Source organism: Andrena cerasifolii, chromosome 1 (genome assembly GCF_050908995.1).
Source record: "Andrena cerasifolii isolate SP2316 chromosome 1, iyAndCera1_principal, whole genome shotgun sequence".
Lineage (NCBI taxonomy): Eukaryota > Metazoa > Arthropoda > Insecta > Hymenoptera > Andrenidae > Andrena > Andrena cerasifolii.
In genome coordinates, this window is record NC_135118.1 from 9,777,619 (window position 1) to 9,790,473 (window position 12,855).

General features: G+C 45.0%; 1 long non-coding RNA gene across 1 annotated transcript in view; it reads right to left on the reverse strand.

Annotated features, from left to right (window-relative positions):
• Positions 1 to 864: 864 nt before the first annotated feature.
• LOC143375492 (uncharacterized) overlaps positions 865 to 12,855 on the reverse strand; it is a 448,968-nt gene continuing 436,977 nt past the window's right edge. The window contains exons 2-3 of the long non-coding RNA XR_013086908.1: positions 1,182 to 1,416; positions 865 to 1,074 (exon numbers count right to left, since the gene is read on the reverse strand). This is a non-coding gene — a long non-coding RNA (uncharacterized LOC143375492). The remainder of the gene's footprint in view (positions 1,075 to 1,181; positions 1,417 to 12,855) is intronic.

The window sequence follows — 12,855 nt, forward strand, 5'->3', positions numbered from 1 at the left end:
ATAGAAGGGCGCGCTGGAGAACGACCATTGGAGAAGAGGAGGAAGGGGCTGAGGGTGGTCACCGCTGAAACGGAATTGAATCGATATATTTACGTGCCGTTTACCGGAGGGCAAAGGGTTGGAGTTGGTGCTCGTGTAATTGCGGGATACTGGACTGACGGGGCGGGAGGGAGGACTGGGGGTGCGATCTGATCGGTGCACCCTGCACCCTTTGCACTCTGACTGTTGTTGCTTCGACGCCTGGGGAACGGGAATTGTTTCAGTCACTAGAATTCCGTAAGATTTAGATTAAGGGGTAATCTTGAGTTCGATCCATGGATACTTATGGGGTACTTATGGGGGGATGAGACGCGGTTCCAGGGTTTGGTGAATTTTCAAACGCTTTGAGAACATTTAAGCGACAAGTAATTTATTCATTAATGCGTGTAATTTTGAAAGTTCACTGTGCTGCTCGTCTTTTAATTGAGTAACTCAATTCAAAGTCTTTATATTAATGACTTTCGAAAATAATGTAGGTATAGTTGTAAATGTCGTAAAATGGAGTAGGGGGTCGTACCTAATATCGCCTAGCAAAAGTTAAATCGCTGTCAATTGAATAATAATTGCTATCTTTGCATGCAATTCGTTTCAAAGTAAAGAGAAATTACTCATCTCTCATGTAACTTAAATTAGAATTGTTGAAACCTATAAATTTTTAATTAGGAATTAAAAAACGCAAGACACGCAAAAACCCGGTCCTGAAAAAAGTGTACCTAATATCGCCTACTCAAGAAATATTGATTAACTCATGTATATATGAGTTTTTAAAGTCATTTTCATATGTGCTTTTATTATTTATAGACGTAATTAATATTATTGTATAAACGTTTTTTATCCATCTTTGATTTTATTTTTATTACAAAAATATAGAAATAGGATTTTTAAAATATTTTATTTTTTACGTTCGCGTGTAGGTACATATTGGACAAATAAAGTGTATTTCGGCTGCTCCGCACATTTCATGACCCCACCTGTAACAAACATTGCATCGAAACCATTGCTCTCCGGTAGACGGTTTTGAGAACACGCATACTGCTAAAAGAAAAACGCTATTTTCATTGCGAAAATTACTTGAATCGATTTCATTCCTTAAGTACATCATTAATTAGGTATTTCTAGTAGATATTCTTGTATTCACATACCTTCTCCGAATGTGATGTAAAATTGTGGAAGTCCAATAAATTTTTACACTATTAAGATTCTCTAAAATACTTCCCTTTCTGTAATTGTTGATCACATGACGCTGCAATTACAGTATGTCTTCCGACATAGGTTTAGGTACTAATTCAGTGCATAACCGATGAATTGTAGTGCTTACTTTGCGAGATATAGCGAGTGGCGATACTAGGAACATGGGCGATATTAGGTACGCTCACCCTATATTACTAATTTAAAAGAACATCCGATTTTCAAATGAGGCTTTCATTTGGTAACTGCACATAAATAACGTTAACTCGGCGTGAATCTTCACCTACATACACTTCGCAGGTAAATTGCAGACTGTTTCTCTTTATGTCATTTGTCGCTATAAAATCACGTGACACCGCAGTGCCTTCGAATTCGGACACGACAAACGTCTTAAGGGGACTAGGCAGTCGAAAAATCGATTTTTTTATTGCATTTTCCGAAAGAACTATCTTTTCCGAATAAAATGCCGCTTGGTTTACAGTAAACTCCGCTAAATTATAGATTTGGCAGTTAAAATCGTCAAGCGGCAACCTATAGCGTCGCCTTTGCCCAGAAACTTTAAACACGTTTTTCTCGAATATTTTTTCCTCTTCATTTTTTCCTGACTGCGAACGAATTAAACTTCAGATCGACTTGGAAAAAATTACAGGATGTGTAAAACATGTGCCATTTAGGGGCAAACTTCTTATAGGGTCCGTAAAAATTCGAGATTTTCATAAAAAATTAAGAAGTCACCGAATGTTTTTAACCCAGACCATCATTGTTTGTGCGCTACAAAAATCCGGTGACTTCTTAATTTTTTTCATGAAAATCTCTTATTTTTACGGACACTATAAGAGGTTTGCCCCGAAAGGGCACATGTTTTACACATCCCGTAATTTTTTCAAGTCGATCTGAACCTCAATTCGTTCGCAATCATGGAAACAATGAAGAGTAACAAATATTCGAGGAAAACGCGTTTAAAGTTTCTGGGTAAAGGCGACGCTATAGTTAGCTCTTGACGTTTTTAGCTGCCAAATCTACAATTTAGCGAATTTTACTATAAACCAAGCCTCATTTTATTCAGAAAGGATAGTACTTTCGGAAAATGCAATAAAAAAATCGATTTTTCGACTGCCTAGTCCCCTTAACCCACGTGTCCTGCGCCTAACCCAGCACATTCGAAAGCGTTCGACCGATTCGCCAGCCTGCCCCTACACCAGCTTGAAAATGTCACGCGGCAATAATGCGGGGAAATTGAAATGAAAACGCCGCATGACCGCAACCGGCCCCCTGAATTTCTCAGGCCGCTGATATTTTCGGGTTCGTCAACGGCGATTGAACTTTAGACAGCGGCGCGCCTCGGGGACCGATAAAAGCGGATCCGTTCCATTATCGCGGGCGCGCGCTGACAGTCCGCGCGGATTAATACCCGCTCGCGTGCCGACAGAGCAAACGGCGTCCCCGGAATTTATTGTAATTGGTCTTTTGATATAGAGCCGACCCGCTCACGTGCCGCGCATTTTCGTGCCCCCCGCTCGGCCCCCCCGCCCCCCTCCCGCACGCGGGCATTTCGCGTCTCCGACAGTATTTTCCGGAATAACGACGACATCGTGGACGACGAACGCGAAGCGGAATCGATGGATTTTCCATCTCTGCTGTCTTGTCTATAAGATACTTGCAACAGGTACGCCGAGGATATCTGTGTGATCTGCTTCGCTCCAATTTGTCCGATCGCTCTAGCGGCTCTATGACAACGAGAGGCTGTTTTGATTTGTCTGTGCCTCGCCATCGCTCTTGTAAATTCACTGCGTCCTTCTCCTACGTATCTTCTCATTATTATAACCTCATTCCGTCTAATATACGTTCTCTGTCATCGTTTGCTTCATTTAAGCTGAGTGCTCGTTCCTTCATCCTCTCACGGTTCCCTATGTAAGTGGCTTTTTCTTATTCCCATCTTGTTCCTAGTTATTTTATTTTATTGTATTTAATGTTAGTCTATTTGTTTTTTTTTCTTTTTCTTTTATCTCCCAACAACTTTTTAGGTTAGGTTGCAGAGCAGCAGTTAATGCTGAACCTCGCCTACTCGCCATTGTAATTTTAATTGTAATGGTGCAATAAAGTTCTTTATTATTGTTATTATTATTATTAACTGCCTCTTGTGGGCAAATACAGATGCTGGGGACGTATATGGGTAGTGGAAGATGGTTTCTCTGGCGATCAAAATCAAAAGGATTTGAGGTTATTCCAGGGGGTGGTAGAAACACTCGAAGGCCTTCCACCTTCGCTGTCCTTCATCCTCAGACGAATGTTCTCTTCCACGCCGAAGAACGCAGGAATTCTGTAGAATATCTTGGTTCAGCGGGCGGCTTGACGAGGGGGGGTGTGTATCTCGGCAAACGACTCGAACTCGGGAATCGAGGTCGTTTGGGGAACGTACGGGAGACGAAACGCTGGAAACTCGAAGGAAACGCGGCACCATGGGGGTGGCAGTGGGTAGAGGGTAGGACAGTCGAAGCCAGGGGAGCGGAAAGAGGGAAAGGGTAGTTCTGTTGCCGGTCCTGGAGACTTGGCGAGAGAGAGGAGGCCGGCAGGCAGCGGAACGGGGAACTGAAGAGGCAATATAGGAGAAAGCTTATTATTGGAGTTCGCTGCACCCGAGAAGAGAACAAAATACAGGCGAGCAGTGATTGCTGTTTCCAATTGAACCCCTCGTGCGCGCCACGCTCTCCACCTGAATGAACGAGCTAGCGGAAAATAATCAAGCTCCGCCCGGAGCTACTATCTAGTATTCGTGTATCCAACCCACCCTTAACCTTCCGCGTTCAAATCCCCTGCCCTTCCCCCACACGCCCGCCCACACCCTCCGCCTCCTCTCGTATCGGAGTCTCTGTTCCTGGTCGTCGTTTGTTCTAGACATCTGGCTAGATCGGTGTCTTCCTCCTTCGTCGTTCAGCTTGGGGATTCCTGGCCCACTTGGTCCGGGTTTTCAAAATTCCTGCGACCGATGGCTGTTCCATCGTAATTCTTCTTCCGCGGCGTTAATCTCTGTTTTCCTTTGGAGTCGATAGATCTCTGCTCCTTCTCTGTCACGGTGAAGATGAACGAAAGTAACGCGGGTGCATCGAGATGTCGACGGATAATTTTCAGCCTGCACTATCACGAGGACCAAGGAGACTTCATAATGGCAATACCTGTAGACGTAAGTGGTCGTATACCGAGTCGAAGGGATGCAACGAATGCGTAGCGTAACTTATACTCTTGATGTATGACTCCGAAAATACGTTCTCGGTGTCTTTTTAAATCAGAGTAGTCTAGAGGAGTCTTTCTATCCGTCAAGAACGCCAAAGCTCCCGTTTCAATCACCTTTGAAGACAAATTACAATAAGGACTTGGTCAGCCGGGGTCGTAACGCGCTCATTCATATTTTCCTCCGGATGAGATGAATTTATCGAACTGTCAATTGATGCCGCGAGTTTTTCGGCGCAAGGATGAAACAAAAGGCGCACGTGCTTCCCGTCAGCGCCGCGACGAAACAGACAGACCTTTCCCCTCCCAGCTGGCAGAAATCTACGCGGATTCCTACCGATTCCTCCCTTCTAAAGTTTCACCGGCCCTCCCCCTCGACCTCTCCGTCTCTATTTCTGCCTCCCTTCTGGCTCCGTCGCGTTACCAGGATTCACGTGTCGGCTCGGTAGAAACAAGGGGCCAAGTGAAAGGGGATGGTGGAGAGCGAAAGAGAGAAATGAGCGGAGCCCGGGGTCGGTCGATAGATGGTGCAGGAGGAAAGCGCAGGAATATGAAACAATCGCTTCATTGGAAAGTCAAGAATCTCTCGAGCCCGTCGGCGTTTGACTTGCCATTAGGAGCGTCAGTTTTAATTGTGCCTGCACTCTCGTCCTCATCGTCGACGTCGTCGTCGTCGGCGTCGTCGTCGTCGTCGTCGTCGTAGTCGTCTATCTCTTGCAGTCTGCAGTCTCAGGTGAAGTGTATCGCCTACCCCCCGTGTATATGCCCCACCGTGTCTCTACCCACCTACCCCGTGCCCTTTAGCGATGTCTCATTAGTTGCAGCACTGCAACGGATGAGTACATCCTACTGCCACCCAACTACCACCGGCTCCAGCTCTCCCTTCTTCGCGTAACCCCTCGCCACCAGCCAGGAAACCCGCTCCTACCCCCTGTCACTCGACTGCCACTTCCTTATCCCTGGCCACTTACTCTTTCTCAACGAGGGACGCTGGGTCCAGGGAGTTTGATCCGTTGCGAGACGCGTGAGCGCGTTGTTCCCTGTGTCTTGCGATCGACAGCCTCCCCCTTTCATTGTCGGATTCCCTTTTGTCCGCTAATTCCCGTCGCAGGTCCCCGTCCGCCGAATATTCTATCACGTGGACACGCCACTTTTCGAACATTCCGCTAGTTACACGCCCGAGCGCATAAATTCCACGGGAAATCTCGAAGCCGAGCGGTGTTTGCTTCCTGATGACCCGAACAATTTCCCGCAATTTATCCCCAGGCCTTCTTCCTCCATTGGCCGCGTTTACCTCGAGATTTGCTCCTCATTAGCTCGGAGCTTGCGGGATATAAGGCGCCAGAGTTCAGAGGAACCCGAAGGCGGCGCAGAGTTTTCCTCCCTTGTTTTTCTCCCGAATTTCCTTCCACCGCGAAGGGAAGAAGAATAATTCTCGCGGTGTTTACCGACGGTACCAAGACGAAGGACCAAACGAGAAGATTAGTCCCGAATGGCGAACAAAATGGGGGCCTCTTTCATTTAGCGGAGGCTAATGGTTCAGCCCAGGGAGAGATTATTATACCGGAAGCACAAAAGCGATACTTTCGCGATTAAGGGAGCAGTCGTGGCCCTCCGTGGCCAGGATTCTTTTTTTTTTTTGCATATACGTGTGCACACTCGCATCGAAACGGAAGCGCGCCTTTGTTTGCACAACGCGACGAGCTAAAAGACTCAGGCCTCTCCTCTTTCTCCCTGGCCTCCGTTGGACAGACGTTCCTCTGCCCGTGCAACTTTGATGTCCCACTAATTCTGAAGGAATGTGTAATCGCGCGCTGGTCACTCTTTATGTACGAATGCACGAGTGGACATCCTCTCGACCCCTTTGCTGACGCGGGAATGCGTTGAAGCACGTTGGGACGCTTCAGTTGTGACACGGTTTGGATAGTTCAAATGGACTCATTCGAGTTATAAGGTGACAGAAGTGGACCTGGTAAACGGGAAATGATTCGAGTCTACGACGATCAAACTCTACAAAGCCTAATTGATGAATTTACCAAACTAACGGCGCTCTTCGTTACCTGCATTTCCTACAAACGATCAAGCAGACGGCGAGAGTTCTCTGAAAGCCAGCGGCACTATCTTATCTCGAGAAAAATCGCCCACGGAACAGCGGTTCGATTGACGTGGAAGAGAAACACAAGTCGGTACCGGCTCGACTAGACCAAAATTGGCGCAAGAATATCTCGACCAACCCCCTGTACCCCTTGTCAGGCGACAGCGCCAGCGTGCCTCGACGTATCAGTCCAAGTGTGCTTCTCTATAACAAGCTTTCGCGTATTGTGAGGAACATGCTTAAAAGGAAACCAAAAATGAGGACAAGTAGAGCGAGAGGGAGAGCTGGCAGTGGGGGCGGTGGGCACGTAACGACGAGAGAGGTGCGAGAATCAGCGGGATCACGGTGACACCTCGGGCACCCTCTCGTATCACGCTCTTTTTCACCCCGGAGTGCCGTACAAACAATAACAAACAGTACTAATGAGGCTCTTCAATAGCGGAGGAAGCGGCGGTACTCGCGGATGCGCGCGACAAAGCTGCCGGAATGATTACGCGCGGCGTTGTTCGACACTTGACTCCTCCGCTTCGCTCCGCGCCGCACGCGATTGTTCGTTTCGCTCGCTGAGCGATCGTCGTCGGCCGCCGCGGGCGGAAAGTATCCTTTGACGCACCGAGTGCCACTCGAAAGTCTCGAAAATCTGGTTAGAAACTCTGGACCACCGTAACAAACGAGGCGTTATCGATTACTCAACGATCTCTGGACGCCACTTCCGATCGACGAGGTCTTCACTGATGAGTTTGCAGCGCGGTAGGTGCCGCAGGTGGTAAGTCTGAAGTCACAGTTGAGGAATTAGGGGTCCCCTCCTTGAGAATCTTCTTGAAAGAACGAGAAGTCAGTATTTAAACACCGATATTTCTAGATTCCAGCTGTACATAAGTCTTTGAGTGTATAATACATACGTAAGTATATGGAACCATAGATGGGGATGCACTTTTTCTGGTCGTATTTTGATACTTTTGTTATCATTCGTCCTGTGAGTTTCTTTTGCTCGCCTTGCGCATCTAAGTAACCTTATACTGAACTGTAACTGTCATATCGATGCCACTATGTAGTTGGTAGTCAAGGGAATGTCCTCAGTCTATACGGTCTAGGTTAAGGAATGCAGTTACATCTTGTCAAATGATGGTAAGTACTTTGGTAGGTATTGCTTAGTTGCCAACGTTTCTGTCACTATCAAAATGCTACACTGATATTGCTACCAAACACCAATAACTGGGACGATTATTCCCATTTACTAGCTCATTCCAATCAAAGTGTTTGAACAATCAAATAGGTAGTTTCATACAGAATTGCAAATTTTGCGAAAGTCATACCACATATCTGACAAAAAACTCATTACGCGAATGGTAAAAATATCAGTTATTTGGCAGGCACACGCTGCACCCCCAATTCTATACCGCCGGAGATGAGGAAATTACTTAGATTCGACCAGTGCAGTGATTTTTACGCGCGGAAATTCTCAATTTTAAACATGTCTAATTATTCATGGGTCGCAGACCAACGTGAAGATATGTCCAGAAGCCGTTAAATTACTTTCAGACGAGGAAACTGTCGTATAGCCCCAGGATTCATAAAAACGTCCCTCCCCCCCTCTGACCATTTTTCAAGTCCGTCCCAGCTAACAGTCGCAGATCCCTTCCTCCCAGTGTTTTGACTGGCAAGTTGAAGACTTGCTGCAGAGGCCGCGACCGGACATCGCGCGATTTTGACCGGCATGAATACACCAGCCTCCATGTTCTAATTTCTCGTTTGCGTTCCCTCTAAAAAAAGAATGGCTCCCTTTTATCTCTCTGTTGAGAGCACCAACTATCTTTCGCGAGCCTGCAGCGCACGGTACACACTCGACGCGGTGCTCTGGAATTCCAGATACTGCAACGTTCCCCGGTTCCTCCTCGCTTCCGCCTCCTCGGCCCGCTTTTCATCCGCTCCCGCTGTCTTGTTTGCCACGAAAGTCCGCGTCTTTCGAGGAGACCAATTAGTTCCATTTTTCTTACGGAAACTGCATTCCGCTTCAAGTCGAACCGGTCGAAAAACTGTCTCCCAGGGATTGAAACGTTACCATTTTACGTTCACCCCCTACCATCAATTACGAGTGAATCCAGCGCCACTCCTGATTCAGCAGGTACCGAAGGATATTTCCGTAATCCTGTCGGTTTTCTCTGTTGCCGGTTGGTCCTCGGTCGGTACGAAAACGGTGCACGGAAATTCATTGTTCTCCACTTAAAACCAGCAAGCTCGATGAAAGTAGACGCTTTCGCGAACAATCGATACTTATCAGCGACGCCAACCGATTTATTCCTGAGTAAATGCTTCGCAGTAGCAACCGTGCACGGGAAGGCAGAGAGGAAAAAAAAATGAGATCGCCGCGGAACAATTCCGTAAGTCCGACTTCGAACCGGAAGAACCGGCTGCGGTTTTCCTTCCTCGTGGTCCGTGCTCCCGTGAGTTTCGAAGAGCGTTCCTTTAAAACGTTTTCCCCCGGTCGGGTCTCCGTCTCTTTCGTCGTCAAATTTCGCGGAACAGAGGCAACATTCATGGGGAGGACATTATGCGCGGGAACGCGAAAGGATGACCCGAATTCTCGGTTTGCTGCGTCCGTGTTCGGATTTATTTTTTCCTCCCCCGCCCCCATTGCACCGAAGAGACGTCTCGATGTTCAAACTGCGCTTTGTTCGGGATTTCCGCGGAATCAACGTCGGTTTGCTCGCCCATCCGTGGACTGCTCGAGCCTCAAAAGTTATTTTTTCTAAATATCGAAGCGGATTTTTATTCGTGTTCATGGTCTTACAAATCCTCGGAGATGGAAACTCGGGGGTCGTGGCTATCGGGGACAACGGAGGGAAGTAAGGAGACGCTTCCCGCAGCGCGGCAGTTGGCTACTGGTTTTGTCAACAAACTTTTATTCGCTGAAGAGCGACCGAAAAGGAAACGTAAAAATTTGGTACAGTCCGTTGCTAACATGTTACTCGTTGCTCGTGATAATAATAGTCATACGTCTGCTTAAGTATTCGAATGAATGCATTGTAATTACGTTTGATTATACCACCTCTGACAAATTAAGTGAAAGTTATATAGTTACCTAATAATCACTTTAAATAATGGCGTTTTTTCTTCTATTCACAATTGACTTTCATGTGTATATGTACATAGAGTGACAGAGAAGTAAACTGATTTCGGAATTACGTTAAACATATGCCTTGTTGCTCTTTTTTTTATTATTATTATTCTGTAGTATAATATCAAGATTACATATTGTACACAGATGATCTTTTATCGTATACCTATATAATATTTTCACGCATCTTAAAGATCATAAGACAACGGGAAGCCTGGAGGTAGTAGGGTAAAGGACCCAAATTTCATCCCCCATTTGTATTTGACCCTGTAGAGGGTGTATAAAATGTTAGAATAAGCTGGCACTTGGCATGAATTTTCTTTGAACGTTCCTCTAGGGACCCACGAATCGCAAAATGTAATTAGGGTAAACTATACAATGATTGGCACCCTAAGCAGAAATCCGAATTGGAATGTCTATATTTTTTTTGTGAAGCTTTTATATGGTCTTCATTTTCAGTTATGATTATGGATTTATCATTAAAATAAAACTTCTTGAGTACCTATTAAGTCTTTTATTTTAAAAATATTCAATGAAAAACAAAAATAGACATAAAAGTATTGGCACCCTAAAATTTGAGGTTATATAGAAAAGCATACGTAGTCAAAAACGAAGTTTGAAGTGTTTAAATAGACTATTTCATTCACTATTAAATACCTACAAGACTTAGTAAATCTGTATTTCAATCCATTACTTATGAAGCGACAAAGTATATTTACCCACCCCTTATCAAAATTTTAAGCAAATACCTAAAACTCAGCTCTTTGTCCCACTTTGTGGTGTTGCCAGATGTAAAATGTGTAGTTCAACTACTGGACTTCGCAGTGTTGTAGTGAAAGAAAAATAAGAAATTGTAAAAAAATACTTTCTAAGCTTGTACTTCTTAATATTTTACTTTTTAATCACGAGTGCCAATGATTGGTGCAGTTTACCCTATGTCATGTCAATACGAGACAACAAACAAAATGTGAGATCTGAAAAAAGTAGCCGCAATTTCTTGCCCAAGAAAATGTTTGCAAAACAAGAAGTAAATTGAAAAATTAATTTTGTTATGGATACAAGTGATCTTACAGTTTATGTGTGCTAGCAATCACGGCAAATGAGCGTCTTCTTTTCGCACGGACTCCTTAATATTCCACTGTCTTCGCTTCGGCATCTACGAAACATAAAAAGTTTCTACTCAAAATGCTTGAAAACCGATAAAAGATAATTCACTCCTGTAACCGTTCATGTTTCAGCCCTTTTTATTTCAAATAAGAAATTTTTAGAAAATCGGTCTCAATTACGTTTCGAGGACGAAATTAGGACACCTCCTGGGGACGAAATTTGGAATTCGGGCAGCTTCAGTATGGCGTTCGCTCTAACAGACCACGCGAGTGATTGCCATCAAAGTTATTGCGTATAAGAGACTACAAGACATGCCCGAAAAAGTGCTACAACTTCGAATTCGAAATAACACTCACTTTTACGAGTAACGTGCTATCATACTGAAGTCTGTAAAAACTCAGCGTGCTGGAAAATCTTCCCCTACGCAGACGCACAAACACCTACCCTGTTACTTGCGGAGTCTGTCAGAATACTGGCGCATACTAATCCAACATTTACCATCAGATCGCACTGAAAGTGCAACCATAGGAATCGAGAAATGCAGAGGGACGAAATTTGGGCCCTAGCTGAAACTTTCTCGCGAATATGGTAACTAAAAGTACCAGAGAACGTTCCTATAAATAGAAGGACTCACTGGCAGTATTTCCAGGCAAACGAGCAACACGATCACAGCTCAAAAACAATTTACAGTCTTCTTTATTCCAACTTTTTTATTTACAGAATTCCCTAAATACCGAATATCTCGCGTCACATTAACCAGCTAGCAAATATTATTACTCTAATGTAAAAAGGTGATTCCGAAAGCTTATCGCACTGTTGATAATAGTAAAAACAATTGAGTGTTCAAACACTTAGGAACAGTGACGTAGGTAATTCCTCTAAAACACTTTACGACGATAAAGTGCAATTGTATCGTAGAACCTAAACATTTTTCGAGCCGCAAAGTAAGTACGTGGCCGCAGGATGTTCGGAGATCCGGAGTGGTCTATTCGTGGTAATGACGATGCCTCGAAAGATGCAATAGGGCAATTACCATTCTCCGCCCCCTCCCTCCAGCCCCTCGACGGGGGAGGGGTGGGGTGGGGTGGGGTGGGGGGAGGCGTCGTGTGACGACACGATGAAAATTGTCATTACGCGAACTGCCGCGACAATTATCGCGGCGTTCACGATTGCAATTTGCAACCGTCTGGAAACGGTCTGGGATTACTCAACGAATCATCTTGTAACTTTTAACTACCGGAGCTGCGCGCCCTCCTCTCCACCCCGTCGCTAAATCCTGCCGCGATTCCTCGAGCACGGGATCTTGTGTTCAACGGGGATCTTGCTCCACGCGGGACACCGGACCTGAATGTCTGCCTTTTCCACCGACTTCGCGGTTTCAAATACAAGGAATTTTCTTTTTTACCATCGAAAACTTTTTCCCCCGCGAACAGCGTTTACCGCGGCCACAGTTCTCGCTACTTACGGCGGACATAATCCAAGTCTGGCGGTGCACGTTTTCTTCTCCTGGAAATATATATATGTTGTTAAGCACGGAACTCTACGAGGCGTGCAATTCCCTATTCCTGTTCGATCTGTGGCTCTTCGAAGATTGAAGCTTGTCATTCCGTAAATGAGCATTTTACTTGCACGAACTTTAAGTATCTCGCGGTTGAAGTGTACGGTAAAGGCAGGTATATGGAGCGGCACGTAATGTGGAACTTCGTAAAATTTCGATAACGAAATAACGAACTGTTCAGGCAATCGTGTATACTAGAGCTCTAGACAAAATAGACGATGGTACTGGCAATTGAGTATCAGTCGGGCATCCATCATTGAAAGAGAAACGTTTATATTTTTTCGTGGGGTGGGAAGTTTCTGAAAAGTGCATCAAACAGTTAAATATTGTAGCGAAGGTATGCGACAAAGTATTATTTTGATATAATTTATCATTAAATATGTGTGATCTTGATTATTCAACAATAGTTTGCCGATAAAGTTACTTTCTTCTTACAAGCAGAGTACTTTAGGTGTCCGCCTCCGATCATTTTGATTTTTGGATATGTTATAGAGGACCGAAAAATAAGAAATACGTGTTTTT